The following is a 21,097-nucleotide window of genomic DNA, read 5'->3' on the forward strand; positions in this document are numbered from 1 at the left end:
GGAAAGCAAGGCAAAACCAGGCACAAAATAAGGTTAACAGTCTATTCGTATACAATGCATTTTCTTTTATAGAACTCTTTAGATTCATTATTATCTAAGTTTCACAAAAACAAAAGAAATCAAACAAACAAAAAACAGGTCAAACCAATCAGAAAATACTTTCTGAGTGAGGCTTGTCAGGAAATGTTATCTCCATCATAGGAGAAAAGGAGATGGAGGCAGAGTTATATTTCTAAGGCCATGAACCTGCGAGGATCAGAGATGGCCCTGAGTGCAGCACTCCTTGACCCATCTGCTTTACCTTGCCATGAATCCAAGAAAAGCACTAGCTCCTGACCAAGCCACAGCAGAATATGACAAAGTGCACATGAAACTCAGTGGCTGGGGATGGTGATCTGATGGAGTTGAACTTCACAAGCCTGTGGGAACCAGCCCTTTAGGAAGCTCACTAAACTGTGCATGGTCACTCTGTGTGTTCCCTTGATCAACTCTTCCTTTATAGTTTCCCCAAGTTTATCTCAGACCCACATGGTTGTTGTCTATATCCACAGCATTTCCATCTTCCACTTACTAAAATTTGTTCTTCAAACCTACCATCTGGAGAGAATTTGGAAATGCCAAGCCCACAGAAGTGATCCCCTCAAGTGAACTTGCATTTGAATAAGGAACAATGATGGTTGGATTTAAGTCACAGCAACTGGCTGTAGAGGAATATTTTCAAACAAGGAAGCTAGCGAGGATCCATCAACTCATACCTCATAATCTGTTCTTCCTAATGTGTGCAGTTCCTGGGGCAACAGTAAAAATGGAGATCCACATAACATATGTTTCAATATTTAAATTCCAAAAAGTCAAGTCAACAAATCATTAAATTATATTTGAACTTCCTACTTTAAAATACATACTTTCATTACAACCTGGAAGGGCACTTTTGAATTTAGAATTCTTTGACTCTTCAATGTCCTGGACCAGAAACATGGCAATTTGGGGAGAGGCGACCATCCTTTTCCCTTCCTATCACTGGCTCTGTCCATCAATGCAAGTATACATACATGTGATCAGTTGAGACTGCACATCAAACTCCATCTACACCGGTTGTAAAGAATTTCCTTGTAGCTTTCCCTTGACCCTAGGAATGAGTACATGGGCTACTTCCTCAGAGGTAAGACTTGGGAAGAACGCTTGCACAGCCCTTAGAAGTGAGCTTGGGACTGATTTAGCAAAGGACTCCAAGGTCCCAGATACATACAGCATGGTCTAGAAGAGGAATACGGGGTCTAAGTGAAGCTTCATCTGCACGGCTTCATGGGTGCCTCCCACTGAATGGAGGCACAGGAGAGAGGAGGGTCAGAAAGGTATTCTCTAACACCAGGGTCCAGGCTCAGGGTTCCTCTTGCCTGAGACTGATATAGGCACTGTCATCAACACCCACTGGATCAGCCTATGTGGAGAGTGAATTTCATGCAAGGTTCAGGATAAAGAAGACAGGATGTATATTTTGAGAATCTAAGAGACTAAGTTATGCCAAATTTGAAAGAAATATTGATGTGATGAGATGTCCTTTCCATCTACCAGCCCTAAATCTCATTCATGTTTTAAAGAGTGAGACCACAAAGGTTGGGGAAGAATTTGAGATTATCTCAAAGACTCTATTGGGGGAATTTAGAAGCAACATTGACTTCTAGTGAGGGAGAAAAATGTGTTAGCAGTCTGTAGGGAAGGTGGCACTTCTACAACAGATGGGCCGACTGGATTTTTTTCTAATGATGATTTTATGCCTTTGGCAGAAGTTTTCCATGTAATTTAGGAAAGAGGGAAAACAACATAAAGAAAATTGATGCTGTTCTTTAAGACTGGGGAAAGGACATCAAAATTAGAGTTGTTAGTGGTGCTAGGTTGAAAACATAAAATACTTGTGCACATTTTATGAAAAGACTTGCCTTGGAAATTGGCGAAATGAAGCCAGGTTTCAAATGTAGGGTGTGAAGTTCCCTGAAAGGAAAGGGTCAGTCAATTAAGTGAAACCAATGTCTTTTATTAGCTCTGTCACGTCTCTCACCTGTTTTACTACTTTGCCTGCTGATGGTTTTCCGTGCTACATAAATCTACACTTTTCTATCCATCCTCCCAAAAAACTTTCCAAAAGTGAACGTGAATGGGTAATCTTTAAGCACTTTTAGCTGTTCCTTATCAGTTGCATTTGAATTTCATACTCTTTAAAGCAACTTGGAAAATGACCCCCACTATCTGCCCGTGATCAACTTTTTCTAGCTTCATTTCCTGACTATCTCCCCTGAATAACCTATGGAAAGTTTCCCTCTACTGACATGCCGTCTGCCTCTGCATATTCTATTTATTCTACCTTGATCACTTCTTTCTGCCATACTTGCTCTTGATGAACTACTATTTATCTATGAATCCTTATTTTTAAAAACCACCTTTTCTTGAAAATTTTACAGCTCCCCGAGGGAAAGTTAGTTATTTCTTCCTCTGTGTTTGCCCACATTTTGGGTACATCCCCAGTAGGGCAGTGTACTTGTCCTCTAGGTCTGCTGGCACAACTTTGTCATTTTCTTCTAAGGGAAGCCAGCTACCTCCCTTTAAATTTCAAAGGCCTGCTGAAGTTACATATATCAAATGACGAGAAAATAACGTCTAGCAGAAGGAAACCTCATCTGTTTCTTATCTTTTTTTTTTTTTAAGACTAAGGGAATTTTATTTTTCGTCAGAAGCTGCTCAACAGAGCTACCTATTAGGTCATATGTTCACCCCTAAACCAATCACTAGCAAGTGTAATCAAATTACCATGCTTAAAGAACTTGTAATAGTGTAATCTTCCTTAAGGGGCAGGTAGTTGCACAAACATGGAATTCTTTCGAGAAAGTGAGATAGGAAAATGAGCATTGGCATTGGCAAACAACAGTATTTGCTCCAGATGTAAAGTGGCTTGATCTAAATGGGATTCACTAATCATGTAGCCTATCATACACAGGTACTATCATTATAAAACATAAAATTTAAAACAAAACACAACAAAAACTGTTGGGGGATTACTTACTGAGTAGATGAGCACTTCTTCCCAGATGAGCTTGTCTTCCAACTTGTGATCTGATCTCTGAAACACCATCTAATATTTGGTGTTACATGGTAACAACATGAAACCTGAGACCATGTTTGGAGCTGTCCACTTGAATCTCTCATGATTATTCTTATTTTTTTTTAGTATATTTATTTATTTTGAGGAAGAGCATACACGCAAGCAGGGAAGCAGCAAGGAGAGAGGAAGAGAGAGAATCCCGAGCAGGTTCTGCACTGTCAGCACTGAGCCTGATGCAGAGCTTGATCGCATGAAGTGTGAGATCGTGAGCTGAGCAGAAATCAAGAGTCAGATGCTTAACCGACTGACCCACCCAGGTGCCCCTCATGATCATTCTTAAAAGAATAACTCAAAATCTTTGTTTTCTGGTTTTCTATAGTGATAAAAGCCAAAAGAAAAATAATTCAATCCTGGGAAAAGACAAATATTTCAGTAAGTTGGAAATTGAAACTTCATATTAGCCATCTCAAAACTCATTAATTTCACAGAAACAGGTTTTTTAAAAAGTTCTATGGTGCTATGCAGAAATATTAGAAATGAATCTTGGTACCTGGCAAATTTGGGACTTACTGAATCCCCTTTGGAGGCTCTTATATAATCATTATCAGTGATGAAAATTAATAGCAGTCTACCACTACATTCACAGGCAAGACCACATAGGCCTTGGATTCCTGATGACCAAGTGTTCATCTCATACCATTGGACTAAGAGGTCTGGCCAACTGGAATTCTGGACTAAGACCAAAGACTATACTATGCCTTGGGAAAAATAATACCAGCTAAGGTATTTTGATATGCAGTATAACTGACAAATAATGCTTTTATCTGTGGTTGTTCATATGTGTTTGCATGTGTTCTAATTTTTCTCTTTTTACTACACAAAAGATGTATTGGTAGCTAGATTTACTATGTAGTTCACAGCTTATAGATGATCTGGTAACATCTGGGTGGGATTATGATGGAATTAGAGGAGAAATGTACAACATATGGAGACTGTGGATTCCAACACAAACAGCATTTAAAGGAGCCTGTGATATTCCCTGTGGATAAAGTAAACCAACATGTCTTTGAATTGCGTCCCTGCTTGAAGGTGATGATTGTGTTTGTGTTTCTTCTCATGGATCATGTTAGACAGAAACATCCTTGAAACTGTACATGTAGCAAGATGGCAGCCATGGCATGAAGGAGAGAGAAAGAATCAGGGAGCTAGAAGGCTGGGATAGCAGAAGAGCAGAGGCAAGCTGGAGCTGTCTCAGGAAATTAGCACCTATGGTCAGCACACTATACCCACTATCTCTTTCTTTCTGAACATGCCATATCCACAGACCAGTGCTTGGGAAAATAGGTACTGAAGTGTTCTTCAAGCACTACTGATTGAATCAGGATCAGATGTCCCTGTGAGTCAAAGGAACTGGGTAGATACTACATGGTGAAGAATAGTGTATTCAGTCATAAATGACTCTACCCAATAAGGGTAATACTAATTAAATAGGCCAATCAGATTAGCTTCTTCTGTAATTTATACTGAAGTATGGAGAGTTTTTAATAGGCAGGAAATGGACACAAACACAACAGAAATGAATGCACAATGAATAAAGTAAAGTTCCTTTGTCCACTTTGCCTTTGGGATGGGCATTGTGTTGGAACTGAGATCAAGAATGGATAGTTAATCAGAGACTTCATTTACATACCTTCGTTAGTAAATACAAACAAAGAGATACAGAGGACAGTGAATTTACATTTTGATGGGGACAAAAAAAAAAGGTCTGCAAATAAATCCCCTGTATAAAAATGGTCACATTAGAACAGCTATATTAAACCGTGTATATCAAAATGCCCTGGATGATACTTCATTCTGTCATTTAGCAAGAGACTGCTATGGATAAGTAACTGAATCTAGGACAAAATACAAAATATTGGTGAGAGACTGACCCTTCATTTAGTGGACACATATATTTACATATATCTGTTTGTGTATGTTTATGTACATATTTATACTTATCTCATTTAGCAAGTAGTTAACCAGAGAAAATTACCTACTCTCATAACATGTTGCCAAGAGTTTTAGGGGATATAGAAAGAAAAATTATGTCCTCTAACCTCTTTCCTTAAGGCTATTTAGATCACACATATCACAAAAAAAGAAAAATAAATCAAGGCAAACCTAGGTCAGTGCATGGATTTGAAGTCATCAAACTATATGATCAGAGATGCTTAGATTTAGAAGAAAATGTAGAGGTCATATTAATACATATACATGGAATGAATAATGGGTTTAATGCATGAAAGAACCAATGAATCTAATAAGAACCCTCCTGAATTGCCTAGTATATTGCCTTGAATTGTTATTTACTTTTCATGTGTATTAATTAACACATCTATACCCTTCTCTCAGTGTTTGCATCATGACTTGTGTGTGGGACATTGTTAAGAAGTCCTTGAATTTAATGATCAATAAATGTGCAAGATAGTATAGGATAAAATGTATTTTCATGAATAAACACCAAGTAATTCAGAAAAGCAAATCTGTAAATTCATAAAAAAATAACCTATACTATAAATATCTTTTGGAGAATGGTGATTTCTTACCATTTTTGTTGTGGATAGGGTTCTCCCAGTGTAGACAAAAAAAATGAATTACTACAAAATCAAATATTTCTTCCTAATTTCACTGACTTCAATACCTTCCTTTTAATATTCACCTTCCTAAAATGCCCTATCCAAGTTGGATACACTTGGAAAATTGTTCATCATACTCTTTTCTATGGATTCCATGTCAGTTTTCTCTCTGTCTCTCTCTGTCTCTGTCTCTGTCTCTCTCTCTCTCTCTTCCCTGTCTCTATGACTCCTCCTCCAGCTCCCTTCACAGGAATTGCTTAAAATTCTCTTACCTGTGTCAAACTCCCTGAGGTCAAGAACTGTTTCTTGGTTTTGGTTTTTGTTGTTCTTATTTTTGGGGTTTTTTTTTTGGTTTGTTTTTATTGTTTTTGTTTTTGTTTTTTACTACTGTGTCCCAGGTGGCCCTCATTTAGGAGCTCGATGCATATATTTTAGTAAAATGTAGGGAAAGACTATGCTTTTGGTCTTGATCTCCTTCTTGAACTCCAGACTTGATGCATGGACCAATGCCCAGCATGGACATCATCAGGCTCCTCAATCAAGATTTCCAAAACTCAAAATTCATCTTCCATTCAAAATAAATCCACATATTTTTCATCACTATAGATATCCCAATAACTGAGTCTCTAGACTATTGATACTTCTGACCAGAAAAGACTAAAATTATACAGAGGACTCCCAGTGACCTATCATATAATACCTCAGAGTTTTCTAAGTAGAGACTTAACAATGAGTATCCCCCCTTAGAGTCAGTATATTTACATGATCTACCTAGGTTGATTCTAGGTCCTTCTCTCCACTTCACAAGAGGCATCTGAAAATTGTTCTTATAAAAATACTCTATAAACTCTTTAATGTCAAAATCTGTTGCTACTTAATGTAGTTCTTACTGATCTGGAGATGAAAATCATTTAAAAATCATTTGGAGAGTTTTCAAGATTTCCAGCAACAAAGCATGCACTATTTTTCTGATATGGCACAGGACATTAGAAAATACTTTTGCACAAAACTTTGAATTTTTTGGCCCAAAGAAAAGAAAATACCCCAGAAACAAATAAGATGCGTCACAATAATCCATGATTTACAATCCCTTTCCCGGATCGCCTGTTGCCCTTAGCAATCCCTAAAGCAGAAACAAAGAAAACAAATCCTTTCAGCATATCTTCATGAAACTGTCTGGGATGTGACAAAACTTTGAGAAACAGTTTTGTGATAATGGTTTTGCACTTTATTGGTACTTCTCCAGAGGAGGTGGTGAATGGCTGCTTTCAAATACATAGAGCTATCAAAGGCTAAAGTCAATAAAAACCTCTGTAGAATAATTGGAGAAGGAAAAAAAAAGGGGGGGGAGAGAGCATCAAAGGAATGAAAAGGAAAGAAGGACCTATAAATATAAAAGCCTAAGGAGTATATTTTGGGAAAATAGATGATGCAAAACAAAATTGGGAATAGTTATTGGAGGACCAAGGAAGGCAAATAAAACAATGAGATATATGAGGCCTGTCCTCCTGCCTCAAGTCTAGCTCATCAAACAGTTTTTCATTCCATTTCGTATAGATGAGTTTCATCTGACTACTGCCAACAGAAAGTGCTTGGATTTTCTGACTTTTTTTTTTCACTGTCAAAGAAAATAATAGATTGATAAGATTCAAAAGCAACTAATATAACATCCTCTTCAAGAATGAGAAAAAATACAAATTGAGTTGTGTTAATGAATGAACCTACTTTTCATGTTCTCGAAACTAAGAGTAACACCAGTGGTAATAATAAAGTACAATATTACATTTTTAAAAATCTTGTCTGGGTTAGAGAAGGCCAGAATTTTTTGAAAGAATTGTACTTAATTTTACCATGGATGGTATTACGCAATTAAAAGAACTTGGAACTAATCTTCCACCTCTGGGAATACCTGAGTGACAAATTACCAAAGAATGTCCCCGGAGAATTAGCTTTGTTGTACAAATGTGCACATAGGTGGGAGAAACCCTCCATCTGGAAAGAATAACTCACGTGAAGTGAGAGGGCAAGTTTTCAAATCAGAAAAATCAAGGAGTCTGTGTATGATCTTCAAAGCAGATTGGCTTAGTAGGGACAGGCTAGAAGATGCCAGCCAATGTGAACACATAGCCAGTCAGAGACCTGGCTAGGACTCCAGTTTGAAGTCAAATTTTAGAAGCCTAGAATTATAGAAGGATAAAAGAGCCTACATAAATGTGAAACACAGTGATTCTGACCTCTTCAAGGAATCAGAAAAAATAATAATAATGATGTTGAACCATGGAAAGTGAATGCATTGGGGATAGAGGAAAGATACGATTTGATAATCTAGAGAGATCAGGTGAGCTGGAAATCTGGGAGTAGAATTTCAACAGAAATAAAAATGATGAATGATTCAATCCTTAGGTTCATTTTTGGCTCTGGCATCAACCAGTTTTGTGACTTTGAACAAGTTCTATAACCTCCTGGTATTCAGTTTACTCAACACTAACAGAAGAGGACAGGACTAAATGTTTTCAAAGCCCTGCCCTACTCAGAGACACTATTATTTTCTATTCATGATAGTGTTTGCAATTATATGGTGCTCTGCACCTCCAAAATGTATTTATGTGATAGTGTTTGTTCTTTGAAACAATCCTATGTAGTAGCTCATATAGAAAACACTATAGCTCATTTTAAAGATAAGGAAATGAAGCTTTAGAAAGGTAAGATGACTTTCTCAAGGTTGCTTAGCTAATTAGCCTCAGTGCAAAGACTAGAAATGTTGGCCTGCTGTACTTGTAACTACTTCACATTATGCCTTTCAGCAACATTGTTAAAGCTTTATGTAAGGAAAACAATTTTCTTACTTGCATTTTCTTCAATTGCCTTAATGTCAAAAGGGGTTAAGAACTTCCTGAGAAAATAGGCGGAAAAAGGTCAGGTTTGGAAAAAGAAAGCCTGTAGGTTTGTATATTGAAAGAAAATATAAACAAAGTTAAACAAACAATTATTCAGCAAAATTGTACTGAGAATCAGCAATGTGCAAGGTCCTGTGTAGGATGCTTTGAGAGATACAAAGAGTTTTAAAAGGCAACATATCTGGGTCACCTGGGTGGCTCAGCCAGTTAAGCATTCAGCTCAGGTCATGATCTCATGGTTTGTAAGTGAGAGCCTAGCATCAGCCACTGTGCTGACAGTGTGGAGCCTGCTTGGGATTCTCACTCTCCCGTGCTCTCTCTGGCCCTCTCCACTCACTTCCCTCTGTCTCTCTCTCAAAAATAAATAAATAAATAAATAAACTTAAAAAAATTTTAATAAAAAGAAAAGGCAACATATTTGCCCAGATAGGGTTTCTATAATCTAGTAGAAACATCAGACATGTCTAAAGGAAATCCTGTTATAAAACATGGAGCATAATGTACGGTTGAAATCATATATTTCTTAGAAATTTCAGAATAGGTTCAATTGAAGTCCAGTTATGGACAAATCAGGGGAAATCTGAAAACTTGGTATTTGAATTTGGAAATAAAGTGGTACATCTTGAGAAAATTTGAAGATTAGAAATCTGCCAAATTAAGCAATGCATGTTGGTTAATGTAGGCAACTAGAAATGAGTAAAAAAGGTAGAGTTTAGTTTGCAGCTAATTATACAGTGGTGGCCTCATAAGAACACATCACATTACACTGCTTCCATCTTTCCTCGCCTCCCTTCCTCTTTCCTTCACCTTTATTCTTTGTCTTAAGTTCTGCTTTCAATGGACCCAAGATAAGATAATAACCTGTGTTTAATGACCCAGAACATCATAAAGGAAAAAGTGTGAGAGTAGAATGTTTAGTGAAATAAGGTACACTCCACTATAAGAGATTCTCAAAGAATTCTTATATTAATATAAAATATTATGGGTTCATCGAACTAGGTAAATTCGTCAGCGTAGTATAATTCTTCCTCAGTTGATAATATGTAGGAAGTCTCAACAAAACTATAGATGTTTTAGGCATGCACAGACCTCTTAACAAACATTTGTAACACTAGTTATAAATCTAAATATTCCATGAGAAAAATACACGAAGAGCATAGCATAGTTATTCTTATGTCAATGTGTATATATTTTTATTTTAAAGAAATAATTGAGTGAAATAGAAATGCTTGCAATGTAGGGATGCCCTGGGATTGATACATGATTTTATTATCTGACATGTATTGAAAAGAACAACGAGTTAGGGTCAGCACTCCTAGCTTCAGATTCCAGCACTGTCAAGATTTAGCCCTTTAAACTGGAATCAGTCATTTCACTTTCTGGACCTCAGTCAAATGAGCAAGTTGGAGGAGTCACAATTTGCAAATTATGTGCTACAAAGCAAAGTCCAAAAAGATGATCTTTGGGAAAAACGTTCTGTGATAAAATATATTGAAGAAACACTCATATGTTATCTCCAATTTGTAGATTCTCAAGACATAATGCATATTAAATTCCCAGAAAAGCCCTATAGTAATCTTTTTAATTCCATTATAGAATTTTCCAAATATAACATATTTGGAAATTTGTTGGTCCATTGAATATGAACATTCTTCTGACATAGTTTTCCATGGATCTAACTTTTGGAAATGCAGGAATGTCAGTGGAGATTTAAAATCCTAAGATGCTACTGAATACTATGATCTCATTAGAAGGATTGAACTAGGATTTGAAATCCCACACACCAACCCCTACCCTGAATCACAGAAAGTGTCTAGACATGAGCAGGGAACCCCTGAGACTGAGGACTTGGGAAGAAAGAAACAAAAAAAAAAGTTACTTCCTCCTGTGGAAGAGGTGAAATCGAGTTTTGATTAACCAAAAGATGAAGTATGGCAGGAGGTCCCAGATTCAGATGTGAAAAAGAGCTAGTGATGCATCTTCTGATCATATGGAGCAGGGTTTTTCCAAGTCAGCACTATTGACACATGGGCTGGATTATTTTCTCATTGTGGGGAGGAGGTCCTGTGCACTTTGACATACTTACTAGCATCCCTGGCCTCTACCCACTGGGGTTAGCAATGCAGAGGCAATCTTGAGGAAAATCCCACATCCCCTACATGGGCACACACACACACACAAAATGCACAATAGATATCCGGAGAAAATGAGAAGGCAGGAATTAGGAGACAAGAAATGGGGTAAAAGAGGAAAGAATTCAAGGACAAGAGAGGATGAAGAGATAAAATGACAAAACGGGGCAGGGAAGATAAGAAGGGAAGAAGGAGAAAAGGAAAGATGCTTGTAATTATTTCAACTCCATAGTGGAGGGAGTTGAAGTATGCTGCTGGCTGAGGTCCCGTCTATAGGCAGTGTGAGTTTTGAAGACAGAAAAGACCTGATTTTATTCATAGTTCTGTATCTCTTATGTCATCTTAAGTAGTTCAGTGAACCCAAGCTTCTGCTTCTTGTCCATAAAATGTGGATTACAGTGTTGTAGGTTTGTTTTATGAACTAGAAAGAATGTATGTAATGAGCTTAGCACCTTGCTAAGAATTTAATAAATGGTAGCTGCTTTTATTATTGCTATTTTTTCCTTAGGACCTAATCATGTGGTATCTTTTTTGTCAATTAACTTCATACATCTCTTGTTCTTACTCTTACGTTTCATTAGCCAGTCTGTGCTAGATTATGCTGCCATAATAAACAACTTTAAAACCTCAGAGGCTTAAATGACACCCTACTTCATGTCTATTTTATATCAGTGACATCCCTGCTCTCATTCGTCCTTGCTCACAGACTAGGCTGATGGAGTCTCCATCATGTGGAAGGTCAATGGGTACCATGGCAGCAGAGGAATTGTGTGGCAGCTTTTAAACACTTCCCCAAGTAGTGACACACATCACTGCTGCTCACGTTTCTTTGACTAAAGCAAGACACATGGCCATATGGCCAACTCCAAGGCAGCAGTGAATGTAACTCTGCCGTATGCTCAAAAAAAGAGACATTATGAAAGCTATCAAAACTACCAATCAAGTGTCCTCATTGATCAAACAGATCACAGCACGTATCTCATATAGAGTTGTTACAAACATTACAGTGGTTGCAATGCCTGAGTGGCTCAGTTGGTTAAGCTCCCGATTCCTGATATCGGCTCAGGACATGATCTCATGGTTCATGAGATAGAGCCCAGTATTAGGCTCTGCTGACAGCACAGAGCCTGCTTGGAATTCTCTCTCTCTCTCTCTCTCTCTCTCTCTCTCTGCACCTCTGCAACTCACATATGCTCGCTCTCCCTCCCTTTCAAAATAAATAAGTAAACATTAAAAAATAAAATAAAAATTACAGTGGCCAATACATGTTGAACTTTTAGAACAATGTTTAGCATATGGTAATCATGCCATCGTTGCTAGATATTGAGATCTATTGTTGTTGGAAACCCTTCGGAGAACGGAGCCATGGTTTGTGCTGCCTTGCCACCCCATCTGCACTGTCTCTGGTGCCTTGCACCAACTTGTTAATAAATATTTGTTGAAATGAATTGGACAGTGTTCCAGCAACAAGGCTGGGACTACCCACCAGCTGGCAGACCAACCACATGTAGGTTTATCATTCCATTCCCCCTGCCAAACACCAGTGCACTTCACTAAGCATCCCTCAGCTGTGATTCTCCATTTTGGCAACTTAATGGACCTTAATGTAAATGTTCCCAGCCACATAAAACATGTTGAGAAGTATATAGTTTTCTCACTATTGACCGCCAGCCGCCATCACACTATGCACATACAGTGTAGTCCTCCCCAACACCTTTCTTAGAAACATCACAATGGTCAGCACACAGGATATCAGTGGTACATTTTAATGACGATTGGAAAAGAAAAATAAAACAATAAACAAACTTTAAAAACAAGGGTCTGCATCCTGATATATAAATACTCTTTGGCTTGAGCTCGGTAGAAGGTCTCTACCTATCTGGAGACTAAATGAATTCTGTTTCTTTGCATTACCTGCACAATTAAATATAAGGCCATTGGAGGGGCACCTGGGTGGCTTAGTCGGTTAAGTGGCCGACTTCGGCTCAGGTCATGATCTCACGGTCCGTAGGTTCAAGCCCCGTGTCGGGCTCTGTGCTGAAAGCTCAGAGCCTGGAGCCTGTTTCAGATTCTGTGTCTCCCTCTCTCTGACCCTCCCCCATTCATGCTCTGTCTCTCTCTGTCTCAAAAATAAATAAATGTTAAAAAAAATTAAAAAAATATATAAGGCCATTGGAAAGAAAAATGCAGTAGAAAAAAAATGTAACTGAGTTGAAGTCTTCTCTTGGCCACCCTCATGAGAAACCCTGAGCATTCTACTTAATTTTTTTTGGTTATTAGTTTATGTACCTATGAAACAGGGAAAATAGTTTGTAGGATCTCCTTCTAAGGGCTGATAAAAGAAATTGACAATAAGAAATATGAAAATTCTGTGAATACATAAAAATGATTATGCAAATATCAGATACTATCTATAAAAATATTTTATTTTGATTTTTGGTATTCTCTTTATTTCTTGACCTTTCTGTATCTGATTTCAATCAATGTTCTCCTATTAGGCTGCCCACTCTTCCCTGTAAGTCCTGTGTAATGAGTAGCAAGTTAAGGCAGAAGAAGAGCAAGCTGACCTCAGCCATGTCCTGAACAGATGCTGTTCAGTGAGTTTGTGCTTAACCCTGAGATCTTGATAATGACAGAGAGGATCATTTCAATCTGTTTAGATTTCTCTAACCTGATAAAAATTGATTGAGAACCACCAAATCCAATAGGTAAATGGAGAACTAAATGGAATGTATGCGGCATGAAGAAGTATGTGCATGTAAATGCAGAGGCTGTGAGAGGGGTTGGGAGACAGGAGGCAGTTATACTTTACTAGACTTTCACATAAAACCCCCATTTAGAACAATGCACTTGAGGAAGTGACAGATATAACAATATTCCTTATTAAGGTTATTGTCTATTTGCTGCTTTTTTTTTGGGGGGGGTCCTTTTTTCTTATCTAATAAATGAAGGAAAGAAAGGATAAAAGAAAGGAGGGAGAGACGAGTAAAATGCAAAAATATTGATTAAAGACCTACTTTGTTTCAGGCAAGAGGTCAAATAATTTATATATTGTGCATTTAACAACCCAACAATACTGGAAGAACCATTATTATTGGCATCTGCCAGATGAAAAAATGGTTTACAGGTGAACCATTTTAACTCATGTGGCTATCACATGGCTTTTAAGCAACAGGTGCCTATTTGATTTCAGACTATCTTTGTTAGTGTATTGACATATTAACAACACGAATGATTTGAATGGTGCTGTTGGAACCACTCAGGTGGTTATTTAAATTTGAACGAGTTAAAATTAAGTAAAATTAAGAATGCAGTCCCACATTTCTTAAATTAATTTCTTAAATTAGCCACATTTCAAGGGCTCAGTCACCACATGGGCCAAAGGGCTATTGAAATGGACAGCAGAAATATAGAACATTTCTATCATTTCAAAAATTTCCATTGGCCAGAGCTGTTTTAAAATGTGGGCTTTTCATGGGTCAGAAATAACCTATTTCTGTTGATTTTCATGAGGCTTATTACTCTACATGCATGGTGATTTCTGACTCTTCTTTGAGGAAAATATTTCACTAGACAAAAATGCCAATCAATCTTTGATTATTTTAACACAGAAGAAAATAAATTCCATGAGGTTCAAGTCTAAATTCTCGGTAGACCTCTGCAAAGTGATTGGTGAAATTTATGGGCACAGCTGGTTTGCAGTTGTAAAACCCTATATTTTTTAATGCAAAATGGCATCTGTGCCTGCTAATTGGATACTTAGGCATACACACAATAAATTGCCTGGGAATTAGAAAGGTGTATTTCTTAAGTCCTGCCCACATCTTGCCATTTTGAGAATCATTGCAGGGATTCATTTTTCCTCCTTGTTATTCTTGTAGGGGAGGTGGAAAAAAGCCTTCTCCTTGTTATAAATATCGCCCGTTGGGAATACATCCTTCCTCCTCCTAATCCAGCTTTAATCCTTCCACGCTCTGAACTAAGAAACCACTGTCTGTTGTGGTAGCTGCCATTCTAAATAAGTTTGAGCTCTGTGATCATTGCCACCTGTCTGGTGAGAAAGGAAAAATCAAACTTGTAAATGCTACAGGCATCCCTGTCTTAGGAGTTGGATTCAAATGTTACACTGAGGCCATAGAAAAGCAGTCAAGATAAAACCTTGCCTAGCCTGTGTTTGAACATTTTAGTTCTAATGCGAGTATTCTCAAGTTTGCAATGCAATGGCAACAATAGAATCTAGGGATATTCTGTTACAAGTTTCATGCAAAAGTTTATTAAATTTGCTCTCATAATTATTGTAAGCCCTAGAAAAGATGACTTGAGCTCCGGAGCCTATACTTCTCTCACCTGAGCAGATTGCTTTATCATTCTTCCGTGCACTGGTAATTTCCATTAGAAAGCTTGCTAACCTGGTATTGACAATTACAAGCCATAATCAGAAGGTGAAAAAGGCTCACCCACTCTGATCTGTGGTAAAGCCGATACCAGCTATCTGGGAAGAAAAGAAACACAAGAAAGTAAACACCGAATTGCTGGTATATCTGCCCTTTTTATGTGAGCACGACAAAGTGTGAAACATGAATGCAGAGAAAGAGAATGATTTTCAGAGATTTAATCCCTTTAGAATAGAAAGCTTTGGTTGCCGTTTAAGGAGCCTTTTCACCTCAAGGTCACAGCTTGAATCTCATCTGGATTTATGTATAGTGTTCGCATTCAATTATTTTTGAGCTCTTTCTGCAGTATTGCCTCCTTGCGTTGCATATATTGTTTATGCCCATTGGCCCTTTTGCACATTTGTCCTGCTCATTCTTGTCTGGTTAATATGCCCTGATCTTTTAAATTGGCTGATTGGGCTGTGATGGATGGGTTATCCTCCTTCCTCCTTTCTTCACCTAGATATAATCAAGTTGAAATCAGACTTCCTGGCCCTCGATGCTCAATGGGGGGAAAAAGTGGGCAGCTCTGGTAATTGGATAGTGCTTGGTGGACCTCCGCCCTTGGAAATATAGGTTCTGTTCTGCTATTTCTAGCCAGTGTAGACGTATCAAAATAAAGAAAATCAATTGACTATGGAGAAAATTACTCACTTAGAAAAATCACTATATATATATATATATATATATATATATATACACACACACATATATATATACATATATATATACACACACACACATATATTACTATATATATGTGTATATGTATATATGTGTGTGTGTGTATATGTATATATGTATTTGTGTGTGTGCATATGAAGAGATGGCCTACATATACTTATTTTAAGGATAACAGTAATTTTAATTAATAAACATTAATTAGGAACTTATTATGTAAAAGGTATTATGTAAAACTTATTATGTAAAAGGTACTACCAGGAACTATAGCTGATAAAAAGATTAAGTGCCATACCTTCCCTTAATTAACTTATTTAATAGAAAGAAATATATATTTGTGCAAAATAAAAATTAGGGCACAGAGCAACATGATGGCAAACAAGAAATATATAATAAATCTTTCAGACTCACGGTGACAGAGGAATATTGTGGTCTGGGTTGATTAAGGAAGACTTCATACTGGAGGTAGGTCACAGAGAATATATAGCACAAGAATTAGATAGGCAGAAAAATTAAATTGTAGGGCGTTCTAGAAAGTTAGAAGCTGAGAGTATGTATAGTGTGAGCTGTGGACAAGGTGAAATGATTGGCATGGAGCATGATCCCTTAGAAGACATATTGGAGAGATTTGGAGAAAAAGTGAAGCACCACTTTTTTCTTTCACACATGCCTAATCAATTCTTCCTTTCTTTGTCCTCATTTCCGTCCTCCTCCTACTAATGAGAGGCAGCAGACCTAGGGCTGTAGGCCTGTCCTACAGAATCTACAATCCCTTAGCCCTGAAATGCAGGGATGACCATTGAAGGCTGCAAGATGAGGAGCCCAGCTTAGAATTCCAGCAGGAGAAGAAAACCTAGCTTAACAGTGCTCAAATTGTGGTTTGGGGCTTTAACATTTTTCTTTCCTTTTCTTTTAGAGCCATCAATTGCCTTCTACAGACATTGAATTCACTTACAAAGTTAGAACAGAGAAATAAAGTGGAATGCAATGATCAGGAAATTCCATTTGTTTTTTTCTCCCTTTCATCATTTTGTTGAATGTGTGCAGAACTATATGAGGTTATTCATTTGTACCCAAGCAGGAATATAGGATTTGCCATATTGGATCAGCCCATTGGTCCATCAATGTTGTATTCTCACAGCCTCTGGCACCAGATGATACATGAAGCACCAGAGGAGAGCAAACTCCCCCCTCCCCCACATACACACACACAAGGCAGAGAGTCAATTGTGCAGTGCAATATATGGGGTAGAAGTCTTAGCTGCTTGGGATTGGACTATATAAATGGAATATGGATTTAAAGATGTCTACATAGGGCAGACGCTGCATCAGTTGAGGACCAATGTAGGCAGTTCTTACCTTTAGAAACTGTGTGCAATGTCTTCCTGCTCACTTTCAATTATAAGAACTATTATTTATCTCACAATAAGAAATTGGAATAGTGGAATCAAACAGCCTCATTCCAGAAAGATGAAGGCAACACTGTATGATAACTGACACATGGCTGCTTTCTCTCTGGTGAAAGCATAAATGCAGTCAAAACTGGAATTTAACATAATACCTCAGAATCTGACCCCTCTTCCTTTGGCAATTATTCAAATGGGTTCACGGTCTGTTCAATTACTTAGCCTATTCACCCATTCACTCATCAGGAAAGGACTGTGTTGTGTGGAAATCTTCTAGCTCCAGTGTGAAGGGAGCTACAAGGAAGGCCTCCAAGGCTCAGTATAGTTGGGGAGTTGAGGTATGATGTGTTATCATAATGCAGGTGAGAGTATGGGCTATGTCGCAGGTGTGGCCAGCTGAAATAACACATGCATTCAGAGAAGAAAGGGACCGATTCTAGATGATACAAGAAGGAACAAGCTTTATGCTGATATTTTCTTCCTGAAGGAGAATCTGCACACAACATAAAACAATCAGACATTCCTCAGAATACAATATTTATGCAAAGTAAAAAATATTCTTAGTTTTATCAGTAAATTGTAGGGTGGGAATTGTGTTCAACTATAGATTTCCCGATCTATATAATTTTGCAAAATTATTTCTATTTTATTTAGGATTTTCAACCTGAAGCCCCACCCAGACCTGTTGATAGTGATTCTAATAATGATGGCAGAGTCAGCTACAGAATCTCTGGGGCTCAGTATAAAATGAAACTAGAGGGACCCCAGTTCAAAAAGCAGAGCAAAAAGTATCCATTAAAGATATTCAAATATAAAGCTTTTCTCTTTACTCCATGGTCTCTCCTTCAACCTGTCATGGTGTGTTTAATTTGCTATTTAATGTCATCCTAATTAGTGAAAAATTAAATTTAAATTATTTGCATGACTTTTACTGTTCATCTTTCTATTGCAGAATGCCAGTTTTAAATGCATGTACATGGGGCGCCTGGATGGCTCAGTCAGTTGAGCATCCAACTTTGGCTCAGGTCATGATCTCGCGTTTCGTGAGTCCGAGCCCCGCGTTGGGCTGTCTGCTCACAGCTCAGAGCCTGGAGCCTGCTTCGGATTCTGCATCTTTCTCTCTCTCTGCCCTTCCCCCACTCATGCTCTGTCTCTCTCTGTCTCAGAAATAAATAAACATCAAAAAAATTAAATGCATGTACAAAGGCACTTGGGTGTGGAATCACCAAACTTGCACAATTCATAATCTAAGCTCATATACCCATCTATATTTTGGTCTTACCAGAACAGTGAGTCCTACACAAAACTAAATTATTTGCATTTCACTTTCTTTTTTCAGGAAACTAGCTTTTTTATTACAAGAGGCTTATGATGGGGTAACAGTGCTTGCTGAGACCCATATGGAAATATTTGCTTCTTTGGTGCAATAATGCCTTCCCCCGTGGACCTTCAGCTGGGGATTTGTCTGCTTAGCTTGAAGGATGGAATCTCCTCTTTGTGCTTCTTCACCTGTTTCCTTTCGCTCTCCCGCTTCTCAGTGGCCTTACACTTGGCCTTCTGCTCCTTCGTTTGCTTCTCCAAACTTCTCTTTTCCGTTTCTAAGTCTGCACCCTTCCTCTCCATGTCTGACCTCCCCTGTCGGGCCTGCGGCTCCTTCCTCGTGCCACACGCCACACTGCTCTCATACAAGACTTTGGTAGGCGGCCATGGTCATGCAGATATCATCCTGGACTCACAGCGAAGGCAGTCCCCTCTCTGCACAGTTGACTATGACCGCCTGGATCAGCTCTTCAAAACACTGCGAGCAGAGCTCCCTGCGCACCGGGTAGATGCTGGTCCCCCTTGCCTGCCGCTGCTGCAGCTTCAGGTCCCGCCGTTCCTAGAGGTGCACTTTTCCTCTCCATGTCTGACACCTGCTGGACTCATGGCTGCAGCCACCCACTCCCCTGGGGACAGGACGCTATTCAAGATTTCTTCTGCTCACTTGGTAGGATCTGGGACACAGGAAGCTTGTCTTTGTTGACTGTGAGATTGGATCCGAGGGTCCAGGCTGCTGGGGGGCTGCCTTTCAGTGGCCGTGCTTTGGGGCTCCTTTTCTCTGTGTTAGGCTCCTGACACTCTCTGCTCTCAAACTTGAGCAGAGAGTCTGCAGGGGGGATTACGGGCGGCGGTGCATTTCACTTTTTGATATTCATATGTTCTACCCATTCAATACTCTACCTTCAGCTTAATGATAAGTAAGAAATAATTGAAAAGAAAAGAACTGTGGGTTGCCTTATCTTTTCCTTTCCTTCTAAGGTGTATTTTCAGTGTAAGTAGTTAGCTAACACACAGGGAAGTAACTTGAGTAAGAAAGGATATAATAGAGATCCTGGAATGTTCATGATTCTTAGGCTGCAATTGTCTTCATTCCTCATTCAAAGCAAGTTCTGGTTCAAATGGAAAGCATGATCTCTTGGGGAAAGTGTGGCCTTACTTAGCCATAGATGTAACAAATTTACCTTGTACTTTTGAGTCTTACTGAATTCAAATTCACTTTGAGTCCATCAGAATTCTGAGCTCCTGGTAACTTGTAAATTTTAAATGTAAATGGTTGGCAAGTGATGTTGGTAATAATGCATATTTCAAGTATATACTCTGCTCACATGCATGCCCTAATGCCCCACTGAACTTCACTTATAAAATACAAGTTCAAAGATAAAATTATTAAGAAATTCAAGATGGTGACAGGAGCATTAAACCAAATACAGAGCCCCTTTAAGACAGAGCTCTGTGCAACTGCACAGGCCCAAGCCCATGAAGTTGGCCTTAATAATAATACTATTAAATGTCTAACATTTACTGTACAGGGCTATGTGATAAAGCTACCTTGTATATCTTATATCTTTAATTTTTATAACAGCTCTATTTGATGTAGGAGAAAATTGAGATTTTGATATATTAAGCAATGACGTTCTAGGTTCTTTATATTGAAAGCGTCATTCTCTGGACCATCATAAGATGAGGTTTGTTGGGAATGAAAAATCCTGGGCCCTATCACAGACCTGCTGAATCAGAATCTGCACTTTCAAGAGCATCTCTGGTGATTAGTGTACACATTAAAGTTTGACAAGCACTGTCTGAGTCATTCTGATGACAAACAGAAGGGGCCATGACATGTATCAAATCCTATCTGACTTCAGGAAAAGACCTCTCTGACCTCAGCCGTAGCAATCTCTTACTCGACACATCCCCAAAGGCAAGGGAATTAAAAGCAAAAATGAATTACTGGGACCTTATGAAGATAAAAAGCTTCTGCACAGCAAAGGAAACAACCAACAAAACTAAAAGGCAACCAACGGAATGGGAAAAGATATTCGCAAATGACATATCGGATAAAGGGCTAGTATCCAAAATCTATAAAGAGCTCACCAAACTCCACACCCGAAAAACAAATAACCCAGTGAAGAAATGGGCAGAAAACATGAATAGACACTTCTCTAAAGAAGACATCCGGATGGCCAACAGGCACATGAAAAGATGTTCAGCGTCGCTCCTTATCAGGGAAATACAAATCAAAACCACACTCAGGTATCACCTCACGCCAGTCAGAGTGGCCAAAATGAACAAATCAGGAGACTCTAGATGCTGGAGAGGATGTGGAGAAACGGGAACCCTCTTGCACTGTTGGTGGGAATGCAAATTGGTGCAGCCGCTCTGGAAAGCAGTGTGGAGGTTCCTCAGAAAATTAAAAATAGACCTACCCTATGACCCAGCAATAGCACTGCTAGGAATTTATCCAAGGGATACAGGAGCACTGATGCATAGGGCCACTTGTACCCCAATGTTCATAG

At 38.5% G+C, this 21,097-nt stretch overlaps 1 pseudogene; it reads right to left on the reverse strand.

Moving 5' to 3' along the window:
- Nucleotides 1–18,383: 18,383 nt before the first annotated feature.
- Nucleotides 18,384–19,441, reverse strand: LOC122470003 (annotated as a pseudogene).
- Nucleotides 19,442–21,097: the final 1,656 nt, after the last annotated feature.

This window comes from Prionailurus bengalensis, chromosome D3 (assembly GCF_016509475.1).
Source record: "Prionailurus bengalensis isolate Pbe53 chromosome D3, Fcat_Pben_1.1_paternal_pri, whole genome shotgun sequence".
In the NCBI taxonomy this organism is placed as follows: Eukaryota; Metazoa; Chordata; class Mammalia; order Carnivora; family Felidae; genus Prionailurus; species Prionailurus bengalensis.